Source organism: Tachysurus fulvidraco, chromosome 8, assembly GCF_022655615.1.
Source record: "Tachysurus fulvidraco isolate hzauxx_2018 chromosome 8, HZAU_PFXX_2.0, whole genome shotgun sequence".
NCBI classification, from domain to species: Eukaryota; Metazoa; Chordata; class Actinopteri; order Siluriformes; family Bagridae; genus Tachysurus; species Tachysurus fulvidraco.
This window is the reverse complement of record NC_062525.1, coordinates 3,280,762-3,295,499: the sequence shown is the minus strand read 5'-3', so window position 1 is coordinate 3,295,499 and position 14,738 is coordinate 3,280,762. Positions and strand designations below refer to the sequence as shown.

The 14,738-nt window shown below is 39.0% G+C and overlaps 1 long non-coding RNA gene across 1 annotated transcript; it reads right to left on the bottom strand.

Moving 5' to 3' along the window:
- Positions 1 to 6,980: 6,980 nt before the first annotated feature.
- On the bottom strand, positions 6,981 to 14,690 carry LOC113655047. Its single transcript, XR_003443626.2, has 2 exons — positions 11,599 to 14,690; positions 6,981 to 11,388 (listed from the first exon to the last, which is right to left on the bottom strand). It is a non-coding gene; the product is annotated as an uncharacterized LOC113655047 (long non-coding RNA).
- Between the last annotated feature and the right edge of the window lie 48 nt (positions 14,691 to 14,738).

Here is a 14,738-nt window from a genome sequence, read left to right as displayed (position 1 = left end):
GTGTTCACTGCTGTGTGTGTGTTCACTGCTGTGTGTGTGTCTGTGTGTGTGTGTGTGTGTGTGTGTGTGTGTGTGTGTGTGTGTTCACTTTGGATGGGTTAAACGCAGAGAACGAATTCTGAGTGTGGGTCACTGTACTTAGCCGTATGTCACATCACTTTCTTTCAAAAATCATATTTATATATGTTAAGTTTAAGTGTTATTTTTCCAGTTTATACTTTTTACAAGTCTGGAAATGAGCGTCTTTGAAATTCCACAGTTTTCCAGGCTTTTTGAGTTCTTCACTATGAACTAAGGAACTACTGTACATTCTACACATGTAACTCTAAACAGCTAAAAAAAAATTTTAAAAATTGTTTTTTAATCGGGGGGCACGGTGGCTTAGTGGTTGGGGGTTCGATTCCCGCCTCCACCTTGTGTGTGTGGAGTTTGCATGTTCTCCCCGTGCCTCGGGGGTTTCCTCCGGGTACTCCGGTTTCCTCCCCCGGTCCAAAGACATGCATGGTAGGTTGATTGGCATCTCTGGAAAATTGTCCGTAGTGTGTGTGTGAGTGAATGAGAGTGTGTGTGTGCCCTGTGATGGGTTGGCACTCCGTCCAGGGTGTATCCTGCCTCGATGCCCGATGACACCTGAGATAGACACAGGCTCCCCGTGACCCGAGAATAGTTCAGATAAGCGGTAGAAGATGAATGAATGAATGAATGTTTTTTAATCAACCAAGAATGCAGCTCATGGAGAATAACAGTGGTGTAAGAGGAATAAAACTCTTTGCGATGTTCTGAAGGAGAAAAACGATCTCCGGCACGTTATCCGATTTGTGTGATTTATTATTCTTTATGCTAAATGTCCACCGAGCGCAGCGCGGATGTCTCTCTTCTCGACGCTGACCGTCATAACCAGCTTCTTATTGTCATCACTTCTAAAAGGCTTTCTGAGTTCAACAGGATTGATGGCTTTTAAATTTTGATTCACTTGTAAAGTTAAAACAGTCTTTATTTATTTTATGTTTATCGATCAGAGAATGACACGGATTCCTGCTTGTGTCTAATAAAATGAGTTCATCTATAAATACAGAGATGAAATGGCACTCACAAGCTCCCAGTGTGTCCTACAGTACCTGATCCATCCCGATGTCCTAGCCCTGGGTGGAGTCTCGTGTCTTGGCGGTGCTGGAGATAGATCTGCATGGACAGACCTTGAGCCATGGGATAACTGAGGATAGAAGCACTTGGAGACTCTCATGCAGTTGTGTTGTGCTCAGGTCATCATCAGTGAACACGTGAAGGCTTCGGGATGAAGGAATTAGTGTTAATTCTGTCATGAATTCTGTTCTGACCTGTTAGTCATGACCTCATGAGCTCCCGGTTACACAATTCTACCAGACAATAAACTGTTGTATAAAGGACATTATTTACATTGACTTTATTTCCTGCCCAGTTTCACCCAAATGAGGATGAGGTTCACTTCTGAGTCTGGTTCCTTTCAAGGTTTCTTCCTCATATCATCTCAATGAGTTTTTCCTCATCATTGTCACCTCATTAGGGATAAATGTTATAAATAAAGAGTAACTTCATTGTAATCTTTAACACTTCGATTCTGTTTTTTAATACTTCTGTAAAATTTTCATCTGAATTGAATTGAAATCGGTCAAGATTCGAAAGAAACACGAGAAACTGTATATATCGTATATGTTGTAAATAATAACTATAAAATGAAGTGTATGTAGTTCGACTCCGATTGTTCTTGACTTTTCCGAAAAGCGTACGAAAGGATAAAAACACTTTTTTTGTGACGAAGGCATAAACAAAATTATGCAAAAAAATTTCAATCTCAATCCCACAATCCCTGTGCGTTACGTTGGAATCGAACAGGAGTTCATATGTTAAGACTGTATGATGGATTCATGTGCAGTGGAGATTCATTCATTCATTCATTTTCTACCGCTTATCCAAACTACCTCGGGTCACGGGGAGCCTGTGCCTATCTCAGGCGTCATCGGGCATCGAGGCAGGATACACCATGGACGGAGTGCCAACCCATCGCAGGGCACACACACACACATTCACTCACACACTCACACACTACGGACAATTTTCCAGAGATGCCAGTCAACCTACCATGCATGTCTTTGGACCGAGGGAGGAAACCGGAGTACCCGGAGGAAACCCCCGAGGCACAGGGAGAACATGCAAACTCCACACACACAAGGCAGAGGCAGGAATCGAACCCCCAACCCTGGAGGTGTGAGGCGAATGTGAACCTTCAATTCAATTCAAGTTTATTTGTATAGAGCATTTTACAATTGACATTGTTTCAAAGCAGCTTTACAGAACATAAACATAGAACAAAGGGTTAATATAAAGAATAATATAAAGATTAATATAATACAAAGATTCAAGATTAATATTAGATAGATTTAAATGTGTTTGTATTTATCCCCAATGAGCAAGTCTGAGGTGACTCAGGTGACTGTGGGGAGGAAAAACTCCCTTAGATGGTGAAGGAAGAAACCTTGAGAGGAACCAGACTCAAAGGGGAACCTCATCCTCATCTGGGTGACCCTGGGGGTGTGAATATAAATATACAGTCTGATAAATGTTGTATTAATGCAAGTTAATACATTTATGGCAGAATCTAAAAGTTAGAAAGTTGTAATTATAAAATATGTGGAAAAGTCAGCGTATTGCAGCACAGGCTTCTTCTTCCCCCCTAGTGGCCATCTTTGCACACACACGCGCACACACACACACACACACACACACACACACACACACACACACACACACACACACACACACACACACACACACACACACACACCATGCTGATAGTGACATCACTAGGGAACATGGAGTTCCTGCAGGAAGAGCTTGTGCTTTTCTTGTAACTACACAACACATGCCTGTTCTCTGAAACACACCGAAGCAACCCAGTGCGAATAATTCACACATATTTTTGTTTCGTTTGTTTGTTTGTTTTTTCATACAGTTTATAGTCGGGCAACTTACCGTCATTGTTGTTGTCATAAGTCAGATCATTTCTACTCTAATACAGAGAAGTCGTGGCCTAATGGTTAGAGAGTTTGACTCCTAACCATAAGGTTGTGGGTTCGAGTCTCGGGCCAGCAATAACACGACTGAGGTGCCCTCGAGCAAGGCACCGAACCCCCAACTGCTCCCCGGGCACCGCAGCATAAATGGCTGCCCACTGCTCCGGGTGTGTGTTCACTGTGTGTGTGTGTGTGTGTGTGTGTGTGCACTTTGGATGGGTTAAACGCAGAGAACGAATTCTGAGTATGGGTCACCGTACTTAGCCGTACGTAAAACAAACAACAAAAACAAAAGAAATGAGTTTAAAGTTCTGTGAAATTGTTACTGAATTGTTTGTAAAGAATTAAGCGTAAAATTTTTGTTTAGTTATATTCAGAATTTATGAGAAGCAGCATGTAGGGACCTTGGACCACACTCTGTGAATGAATAACCGGAGCCATAACTGGTAGCTACTCGTCTGCTACTTCTATTTTCTACTTTTCTACAACAGCTTGGATAAAAAACTTCCTCTGAAACGATCAATAAGACTCCAGTGACTGATTTTTTTGTTTTCAGTAGATCCCTTGTACCGATAATCATTAACGTATCTGTTAACATTATTTGTTTGTTGACTTGTTTTTGAGTTGTCGAGCTTTGGATGATTTACTCAATGGTAAAGTATACGATAAAATAATGATAAAAATAATATTATGATATTAGCAGTTTGTGTCGCTGCGTATAATATTTTGTCCGTACGTTATACAAGAATTTCAATTAAGAAATCTCGTGATTCTTTTATTTCCTCATGTGATTCTTTCCCTTGATTCATTTTTCACATGCGATTCTTTATACAATTTCCTTTCCACATGATTCCTTCACGGTTCATTTACTTTTACATCAGATCTTTCCTATGATTCATTTACTTTCATATGTGATTCTTCCACTTGATTCATTTATTTGTCAAATGAGTCTTTCATAGTTCATTTACTTTCACACGTCATTCTTTCCAATTGTTTGTTTACTTTTACATGTGATCCTTTCCTATGTTTCATTTACTTTCACATACGATTCTTTTCAATGATTCGTTTAATTTCACACGTGATTCTTACACATAATTTATTTATTTTCAAATACGAGTCTTTCATAGTTCATTCACTTTCACATGTGATTCTTTCCTACGATTCATTTACTTTCACATGTGATTCTTTCTTTCGATTCATTTATTTTCAAATGAGTCTTTCACAGTTCATTTACTTTCACATATGGTTGTTTTCTATGATGCATTTAATTTAATTCTAATTTAATTTAAACCATTTCTCTTCACATGTGACAATGCGATTAATTTATTTGATTAAGATCCTGCCACTGATGAGCCCTAAAGCAAGACCCTTAATCCTCAACCGCTCAGTTGTGTATCTACGATGCTTTGGTTAATACACTAAATGCCAAAAGTGTACGTTGATTCATTTATTTTCATAAGTGATTCTTTTAAATGATTCATATCACCACATGATCCTTAAGTATTAATTTATTTTCATATACAATTATCTATCATGATTTCATTTGTATGTGAGTCATTAGGTTGGTTCAACAAACGATTCTTTCACACAACTCGTAGCTCTTTACAGGTCGTTCCTAAAATAGATGTTAAAAAACCCAAACAGGTCGTTTTAAAACCACACTGACTGAAGCTTCAGATAACACTTCAAAGTGAACTTTGGTAATTTACTTACACCAATACTTTCACAAGGCTCTATAGTTAGTGTCTATACAGTTAGATACTAGAGTTAGAAACTGATGACAGGGTAAATGTGAAAGTATCACAGGATAAACTTCCTTTTCCTGTGTGTGTGTGTGTGTGAAGCTTGTGTTTACACCAGAAGCTCGTCTAATACCAGACGAACCTTTGCTTCAATTGCAGATTGTGTGAAAGATATTGACGAAGTGTTTGTGCACGCACACACACACACACTCTCACTCACACACAAATGCATACTCACACTCTCCCTCACACACACTCACTCTCACACACACACACTCACTCTCACACACACACTCACTCTCACACACACACACACACTCACTCTCACACACACTCACTCTCACACACACACACACACACACACAGAGTACAAAGTCCCAATATAATAATTGTACACCATTGTAAGATCAACTTGTACAAGCAACAAATTGTTTTTGTTCATAATCCTGTGAAACAAACTTCACACAGGAACTAAATGAACATTTAATAATATTCTCTTAAACACGCCACATCTCTCGTCACTCAGACGAGGACATCCTCTTACTCACTGCTTCCCAATTAGAACCTTTATTTATTTACTTTTTTAGCCTGGGATTTATTCAGTGGTCCGCTCCCGATTATATTTCGTCTTTAAACACCTGACGGCAAAGAACATCAGATTTTTTTTAAACAAAAGCACCGGTTGCAACATTTTATTTTCTACGCACATAATGTAATTGTTTACATGTTGCATTACATTTATCTTAATGCATCACAAGCAATAGAGCAAACACCTTTTCAGCCAGATATAACACTTTAATAAAGAAACTATACTATTAGTATTTAGTCCAAAATGAACTTAATAATTCAAAGTAAAATTCATTTACCACATCAAACAGATTTAATTTACTCTTTATTATTTTCATGATCATACGTTAAAGGTGGGGTCTCCGTTGTTTGAGAAATGCTTCATAAAACTGCGTTGGGCCAGCAAACAAAACAAAAAAACAAAACAAACGTGTAGCCAATGAGCAGAAAGGGGCGGGCCTTTCGATATGCGGCGTAGAGTGTTCAGTGCGCATGTGTGACATTAGCAGAAAGCGGTTTTAACATCGACGTGGAGGATAAAAACAAAGAAAGTGAAGAAAGACTTACGATAAGGCAAGAAGTAGGACGTGTTAATATAGGATCAGCTTTCCAGCGCTGGAGAGAACTGAAGGAGCGGGAAGGCTCACGATGGGATGCCAAGGGACTTAAAGGTGGGGTCTCCACTGTTTGAAAGCCAATGTTGACATATGAAATTATACACAAGTCTCTATGTGCAGATGACTGAGAGACAAGACTCCAAGGGACCGTCAGCAAAGTGCAAAACCCGAAAAGCGAATACTACAAAAACAGTCAATAACTTCACTGTCAAATTCAGCTCACGCATCACTGATGTCCTGACAGTTATACTACAACACTTATTTGGGGGAAATGTCTTTTTAATACATACGGCGAACTTTAATATTTAATATGCAGCAAATTTTACTTAAACATTTACTTTAACATTGGCTTTCAAACAAGGGAGACCGCACCTTTAATGCAGCAGCGAGAACTGAAGGAATTTTTCTTCTCTCAAACAAAGTGTCAGCTTTTGTTCCCTTTATTAAAAATTCTAAACTGTGAAATATTTTCTATTAAAAATGGAGCTACTTCTTTGCTAGGGTTCTGCGCTTGATCGTTAAAAAAAACATACGGTTTTCTTTTCTAATAAGATTTACTATTTATGTCTCGACATTCAAAGTGTACAAGTTAAAAAAAAGAGATGCTAAAATAAAAATTTTTTTTTAAATCAGCTTATTCCATATTTCAACAATACTACCAAGATTCCACTGTTACAGAACCTAAGCTCGTGTGACTGTTCATAGAATCTTGTGTATGTGTGTTGTGTTTAAGTTTAAGATCAGCACTAAACTGTATTAAAACGTTGTAACTTGAACAGAATGGACTAAAATGACCCCAGCAGTTGCAGTTGCACTCCAGCAGAGGAGGTTCTGAGCGTGTGGAGTTGTTGTGTAACAGAGTTCTGATGTCTGCCACACGGGGACGCACTTAATCCTAAAGCTTACAGGAGATCATGTGGTTACCAGGATCAGGGTCCATCTGTAGAGGATCGTATGAATGTTACCAGGATGTAGAAAAGAAAGAGCAAAAACAAAACAAGAGGTATGGTGTTAAAGTGAGATCTTTATTCTGAGATCAGGTTCAACAGGAAGTCATGGCTATGGTGCAGTGGGAAGTAGCCAAGAGCTCTGATGGGAAAAGAAGCATAAAAAAAAAATCCTGAAAAAAAAAATTTAAATAAACCCCACTCTAATCGAGTGTTTTCCAGCAGAAAATACATTTAACACTTGCACTGACGCTGTCCTGACATGGGATTAGGCTGAAACACGCCACACAAGATATTACATGCCCATGTCTTCCGACAAAACGTGTTTTTTTTGTTGTCGTTGAACTCTAGCTTACTTTACATGCACGTGCACCCAAATGTGGTGTCAGAAAGCTATTAAGCACATTTGTGTAAAATAAAATAAAATACATTAAAAAAAAATTTTAATAGTTAGCATACAAAAAGGTTTGGATTTGTGATGAAGAAAAGGGCTTGCTATCAGTTCAGGACTGAGTAAAGGGGTGTAACAATGTCAAAATGTAAAGAAACTAAAAATAAAGCTACGATAAGAACGTGATCATCGGTTCACGGTAAATCACCGTGTACGGCCTGGCTGATAGGTCGCTGGTGTGTGTTATTTTTTAAAGTGTTAAAACTGAATTAGATTTGAATCTTGCTGCGATGCGACAATCTGAGCATGTTCCTGAATTTCAGAAGAGCAGGGAAAAGAGATTTTAAGTCAGAATCTTGATCTTTCTAAAAACAGACCTATCGTGGGAAGCGTATCTTTCTGTCCGGTTTGTATACGAGAACGTGCGAGATGAGCATTTCACAATACGTCGTGCCTTTATAAACTGTTGCCTACTCCTGTGATATTTTTACACTAGATTAGCAAATAATCACGATTACAAAACCATAACACCCGGATGCAGCGCACACAAAGTTCACACTAGAGAAATATCGGAAGAATTCATCACACGTTCCCGATCCTTTACACGGAGAACCGTCTGTCCTGGACATCTGTCCAACACACCAGTCAGCTGAGAACCAGCTGTAAATTTAAAGCCGTTATCTGGTTCAGGTGTACTAAAGTAGAGAAAGTCCCTAAAACATGTGGGTTTCTCCAGGACCAGAGGACCAGCGGCAGGACGAGTCTCTGATGTGTAACGCCCTACACCATAGACCTCGCTCTAGCTTGAGGGACATTGTTTTGAGGTGTTGTGCTTTTCAATTAAAAAAAAAAAAAAAGATTAAAGAAAAGGAAGTGGTGAAGTAAAGTACTGTGACAACATTTTGCAGAACTGCCAACCTTGGAAAAAATCTATTGAGTAGCAACTTACTGCAGCAACGCAGCGCGAGGTCAGGCACATTTGCTAGTCAGTGTTGATTAAGTTCACAAGCTATATATATATATATATATATAAATACTGGCAAATAAAGTAAAACTTGATCTATGCGTAAAACTTAAACTTGAGGCACGACACCGGTCAGGAACTTCTGAGGGGCATATACTCGCTTCTTTTTAGATTTGCTTCCCTCTCCCTCTCTGTCAGTATCCTCATCTGACATCATGTGTATTACTAACTGCAAGGAACACACAAAACACACACCTCATCATCATTCTCATGTTTTTCATAATAGGTTTCCATGCGCATTTGCATGAAAACACTTTGTACATTATTAATATGTTTTAAGGCACTAATGGCATGTAAGAAGATTCGCATTTTACAGTACTGATGTACAAAATGTACAATAATACTTGGCTGCTACTAAAATAAAGAGTATGTGCATGATCCTTTGTGTATAATATCTGCATACTATTTTAACAACTCTTTATGTATTGCCATAAATTAGATCTAATGAACTAAAGTAACTTCATGTCTGACAACACATACATGTGTTAATTTTCTCAGCAATAATGCAAGACTCTAGACTTCACTATGGTTTTGACTGGCTGATCATATAATAATACCTCCCTCATCATTTCTACATTCTGCTTCTATTTCCCTGCTTTTTACAAAAAAAATCTGATGTCCATCAGATGTGATGTACAGGAGCCAGTAACAATAGAGTCAGAATACGATTGATAATTAAAAAATGACATTAGTTTCGTCATGTTATAGCATGACTGCTTGCTATAAAAGGGACACACACACTCGCGGATATTGATTTCTGCGTGTTCGTGCCAGTTTGTCTTTTACGTTAAAGTACGACGGCAACGCGTTTACAGACATGACTTACGTTTCCTATATAAATACTGGCAAATAAAGTAAAACGTGGTCTGTGCGTAAAACTTAAACTTGAGGCACAACACCGGACACTTGGGCACATGCCACAGTAAAGGAGTCTAACGACGGCTGTGGTTCGGCAGGATTATTAAAATGGATGAAACTTACAATTCTGGCCATTTACCTTTGAAACATTAAGTCGTCACTTGTGTAAAAAAAACAAAAAAAAAAAACAAAAACAGTCACTGTAAGAAGAATTGAAGACAGACAGAGACAGATGAAAATCACATTCGTTTTGACGGCTCTCTGCTTGTAGCGTTGAAGAGTTTTAAACTGGCGCTATGATTGGTTCGAATTATTATTTTCCCAGGTTGCTGCCCAATGCCGTTACACCCATAGGCGCACTGCCTGGTGCACAAATGCACAGACAGTTGAACTCAAAGGCATCAACGTTTTTTTACAATGCGTATTTTGAAGAGAAAAATCGTAGCAGCGTACTTTGATGTCTAAATGCGTATCTGCTACACAAAATGCGTAAAAGGTTGGCAGGTCTGCATTTTGGCACAAAAACGGCTTTGTATTTAATTTCACTGGGCTTATTTGTTAGAATCCATAATTAAAAGTTTGACGGAAATTTAAAACCTCGATTTAGCTAAATATCTTTTGCCTACAAACACTACCGCTTCTAGCCGTCTCTTCATATTGTGGCATATGATAATTCCATAAATATTTTCCTGCTTGTGGTTCTCACATAAAAAGTTCATAAAAGCCTGCCGTCCTGTACGTTTGAGAGTTTTTCCTCTTTCCCTCATCACGCTTGATTCAACTAATTAATACCCTTTCCCGAGCTGAATCCGGTGTGTTGAGCTGAAAAAAATAATAAAATAAAATTTGCAGAACAGGAAGTTCTCTGAGACCAGGATGAGGAATATGTGCTGTAAATGACTGACATACAGAGTTAAGACATTGCTTGAGTATAAAGTTTCAGTGTGTGGTGTGTTACGGTTTGATTTTAGGTCCTGTGATAACACGTCTGTACAGTTAAAAGTCCGTGTAGGAGTCTGTCCTGCCCTGAGAAACCTGATACCCACAAAGTAAGGTGAGTGTGGGAGCAGAAAGGAAAAAAAAAAAAAAAGGTGAGAACCCATTAAGAACTCCTGCTCCAAGAGAAAGAAGAGCCACAAGAAGACTCAGTGTTGCAGACATGGATGAAGATTTGAAGATTTAAGACCCCATTCGTAACAAATCTAGCTAACCAATAACATTGTGCCCAATAGCCTCGTACTGCTCTCCTGTTCCCATCAATCATTAATCACCATAGATCCCAAATACCAACGTTCCTAACGTCCAATCGCCCAGTACTGACCCCACTAACCGACTGCTGATCACCTGCACCCAAAAACCAAATCACTGCGGTATCGAATCACTACGGATCCTAATGTCTAATCCCTTATCACCAATGTTCCATTCAACGTTCAATATAAACCTTTCTAGCTGTATTTTCCACAAGCTCCGGTGTGCAAAGTCTGTGAAATGTAATAAAAGATATCCACATACATGCTCCGTACCAGCTATCAGGTAAACTGGACTTATGGCAGCCGTAACACTCAAAACATTCCAGTCCTAATTGTTACCCTTGTTTTTCCCTAGTAAACACAAATCATTCACGTAGACATCGGAGCGAACACAAAGTTTGAACATCCGTTTTATAGACTTCATATCCTGGGTCATACCGGACTTAGGGCTCGCTTCGTGGATAGCAATATGCCTAACATGGGGCACAAATCTCATCGAGAATGCGTTTTGTATGAAACAACTGCTCATGGCCTGGTGTCTCGTTCTTCCTATGATTCACCACATCTTTGTCTGGGTCACTCCATCATTCTAGGAAACTTATGAACCTTTCCCTGGCCGCAACTGTTCCTGGAGATGGGACAGAGTCGAAGTGGCTTTCTCGCTACAATCCTGGATGTATTAGAAGAACCACCGATGCGTGACTAACGAATCTGTAGAACTGGCCTACAGTGACATCGGACCATATGTACTTTTTGCCCGTGTCCAGTATTTGAGCTGCCTGTTTGCTGGAATTATAGCAACATGCCTGCACCAAAACCTTTGAAAAATCACAGATGAAAGAGGTCCAGTGGTTTAGCATTTTGGCCTTCATCCTCCCAAAAAAAGGTTGGTAAACAGGGGTAATGTAGACTGCAGCAGCTGAGCAAGTTTGTGGATCAGAACTGTATGAAGATAAAAATAGAAGAAAATACAAATAAATTAATAAATAAATAGATGCACGTGCTGGCTGTCAATCTATCAAATAAATTCTGACTGCTAGTTGACATCTTAGCAAACATCTACTAAAAGAAAAAAGAGAGAACACTAAAAATAAACAGCTAACTTCTGTATACAAAGTGTGTGTGTGTGTGTGTGTGTGTGTGAATGCTTACGTTTTAACTGACACCATCTTCAAGAAGATTTTCTTCATCTGATGACAAACTCCCTGAATCAGACGAACCATTTCCGTCATCCTTGTCTTTAAAACGCACAACTGAATCTTTCCGAGGAGCTAAAAATCTCCTATTGGAAGTCGTGTTTGTAAATCAATGTTTTTAACAGCAACTCTCAGGATTCACTATTCTCCATCTCCAGCTGTTTATAACGAGGCTCAGTCGAGAGCCACTAAATGTCATGTCACTAGGGTGAAAGGACAAATATGACTGGCCAGGAGACCCAGATATTAAGGTTTCCTTCATAGTTCACATAAAGCAGCTTATTTCTGTCAAAATATGACAGTTGTGCATATCGATGTGGCCAGTTTTAATAGTAACGTTTGCACATGAAGTAAATCATATGAAAATAAAACAATTACTTTAAGTTAAATTCTTCAGTTCGGCCTACTTTTGGTACAGACAGTAGCTCGTCCTCTGCTCTTTCCTACGGTTTACGATTTATCCCAGATTATTTTCGAAGACATTACATGACATGGATGTAGAATTTATTGAGTTAATACAATAATATCGATGAATAAATCCACATGCAAATGAACGTGCCGTCACATCACTCTGCGACTTCACGCCACTTTCTGAGCGCACTGTACTTACTTTTCCCCTGAAAAGCATCACACCCCTGAGAAGACCTCTCTAACCTGACTTGCTCCTAAAGCAGACGATCTGAACCTGCCTCCGTGGCACACGAGACATTCCTACTTATTTTTTCTTTTCAATCTGGGTCACATAATCGGCCGACTGCAGTGAATTCTTATACGTGTGAGGCTACAACGACAATAATGATGATAAGGAAGGAGACGTGTTTGACTGTGGCGGAGTTGACTCCTCAGGCTGACTTCTCTGTTCCTTACAAAACAACAACCCAGTAACAGAGCAGACTCCATTTTTATTAGAGCTGCCTTCCGCCATACTGGAACACCAAGTACAGCTCTGAACACGGATTACAGCCGTTTCGTTTCTAAACATAATAGCACTTCACACAAGAGACACAATTATTAAAGTATACTGGAGCGAGCATGCATGTACACACACACATATATATACATATATATGTATACATAAAGAGAGAGACAAAGACAGAAAGACAAAGCGAAACACACCCGAGTTACATATAACAAAGCTTTTACTGTTAGCCGGCTAAGAGAACTAGTTATCTGATTAAGATAGCCTGTCATCTAATATTAATAACCATACGTTCATTGAGACTAAATCTATATAGATAATAATCGTCTAAAATAAACGTATCGTATGTTTTAATGTCGTGAACAACACCAGGAGACAGACAAAAGCTAGAATAGCGGCTATGCTAGGTGGCTTCATTAGCATTGCGCGCGCGCAAGAGCAAGATATGGACGATTCTCCCACCACCACATTACATATACACGTTATACATACTTAAAAATATACTAAATGACCTAGCAACAAGAAAACGACGTGCGTTTCTCTCTCAATCACTATTTCCTCAAATCACAATACCACGGCAACAAAACTTGTCTAGAGATCCAACAACATACAATTTATCCAGTACTCGTTATTTCTGATTTTATTATAATACTTAAAATATTAACAATAACCGTTAAACCGACCGGCTAACAACATTATTACTAAATAAAAATAAACACTAAGACTAAAACACAACTAAAACATAACTGATAAAACTCGTCGACTCTACGTTTGTAAACAATTAATTACAATTTAAACGATTAAATTCTATGCCCTATGTTATTTTATAGTCGATTTATCGAACCGAATGGACGTTTATCTGGTCACTTCACTGCTGTTGTGGAGAAACAAGTGTGCTAAGCTAACATGCTAACAGGCTAACCAGCACGGCGGCCATGTTGTGCTTTAACTCTCCTTCACAACGCGAATAAATACAAAATATAAATTTTACTCCAAACGAGCTTCATCGACGTGGTCGAAAGAATTCGACTTAGTTTACACCACGTTATAAAAACAACGACATAAACACGAATATCTACGTTATAGAGCGTTTTTAAAGCGGCTCATATTACCTAACGCCATTTTTGTTACAGGCGACACAAACGTAATATTTCTCCACAATTCACTAAACGAACCGTCTGTAGTCTGAACATCTCGATTAGATATTTCTAAAGTAATATATTTACCAACGCGTTTATCTTTTAATCCTGTTATTAAACGTGATCTCGCGGCTCACACGCGGCCTACAACGTAAAAGCTTTATAAAACACGATTAAAACGTAAAATACGTACCACTGTTTTAAGCAACAGCCTGACAAACTTTAAACGATAACTTGTGATATTTTGTTTATAAAAAAAAATCTAAAAATAGACTTGTTACAAAGCTGCAGGCTTTCCGGGGGCTTTCCAACGGCGCATACCGAAAGTGTCTGTCAGGTGTCCGGCCAGTGCTTTAACTCGACTCCGAGGCTTCCTGCAATTTCCCATAAAATAGTAGCAAACGTTCTGAATTGCTAACAAAATGAGCGGTCATATTTAAAAGGGTGCTATAAAACATTGTTAGAGTTAATTTTTGAGTACTGAAGATAAAGGCTGAATAAAAAAATGATGTATGAATCTTCGGTGGTTACGGTAGGCCTTTCGCGCGAGCTTCTTTTCCAACACTCGTAGCTGATCCAGGACGAGACGGACGGAACAGTACAGTTTTTTTTACTTTTGCTTAGACGAGGAAAACAGCCTTCGGCAAACATCGGCAATGTTCGTAAAAGAGGCGGGACGATACGAACGCCGTTATAGTTTACTCTGATTGGTTGTTTCTTTATTGCTCATACATATTCATAAACGTGCCCGCAAATCCCGTTTCATATTGTTAAATATTTAAATTTATTTACACACAGATGGTTTAAGGCAACGCCTTTTCTAAGAACAGACCAATAGGAAGTCATATTTCTATGACTTCCCGCCTTGTCCTGATTACGATTCGTTCGATACAAAACCTTGCATCGTGATTGGCTGTGCGTCAACCTTTATACATTTTTTTATACTTACCGTTCGTGTAGCCAATGGACGTTCGGGAACGCAGCGATGCAACCCGCCTTCTAACTCGGTTGCCCCTGTGAAACGGTGTAGGTTAACCC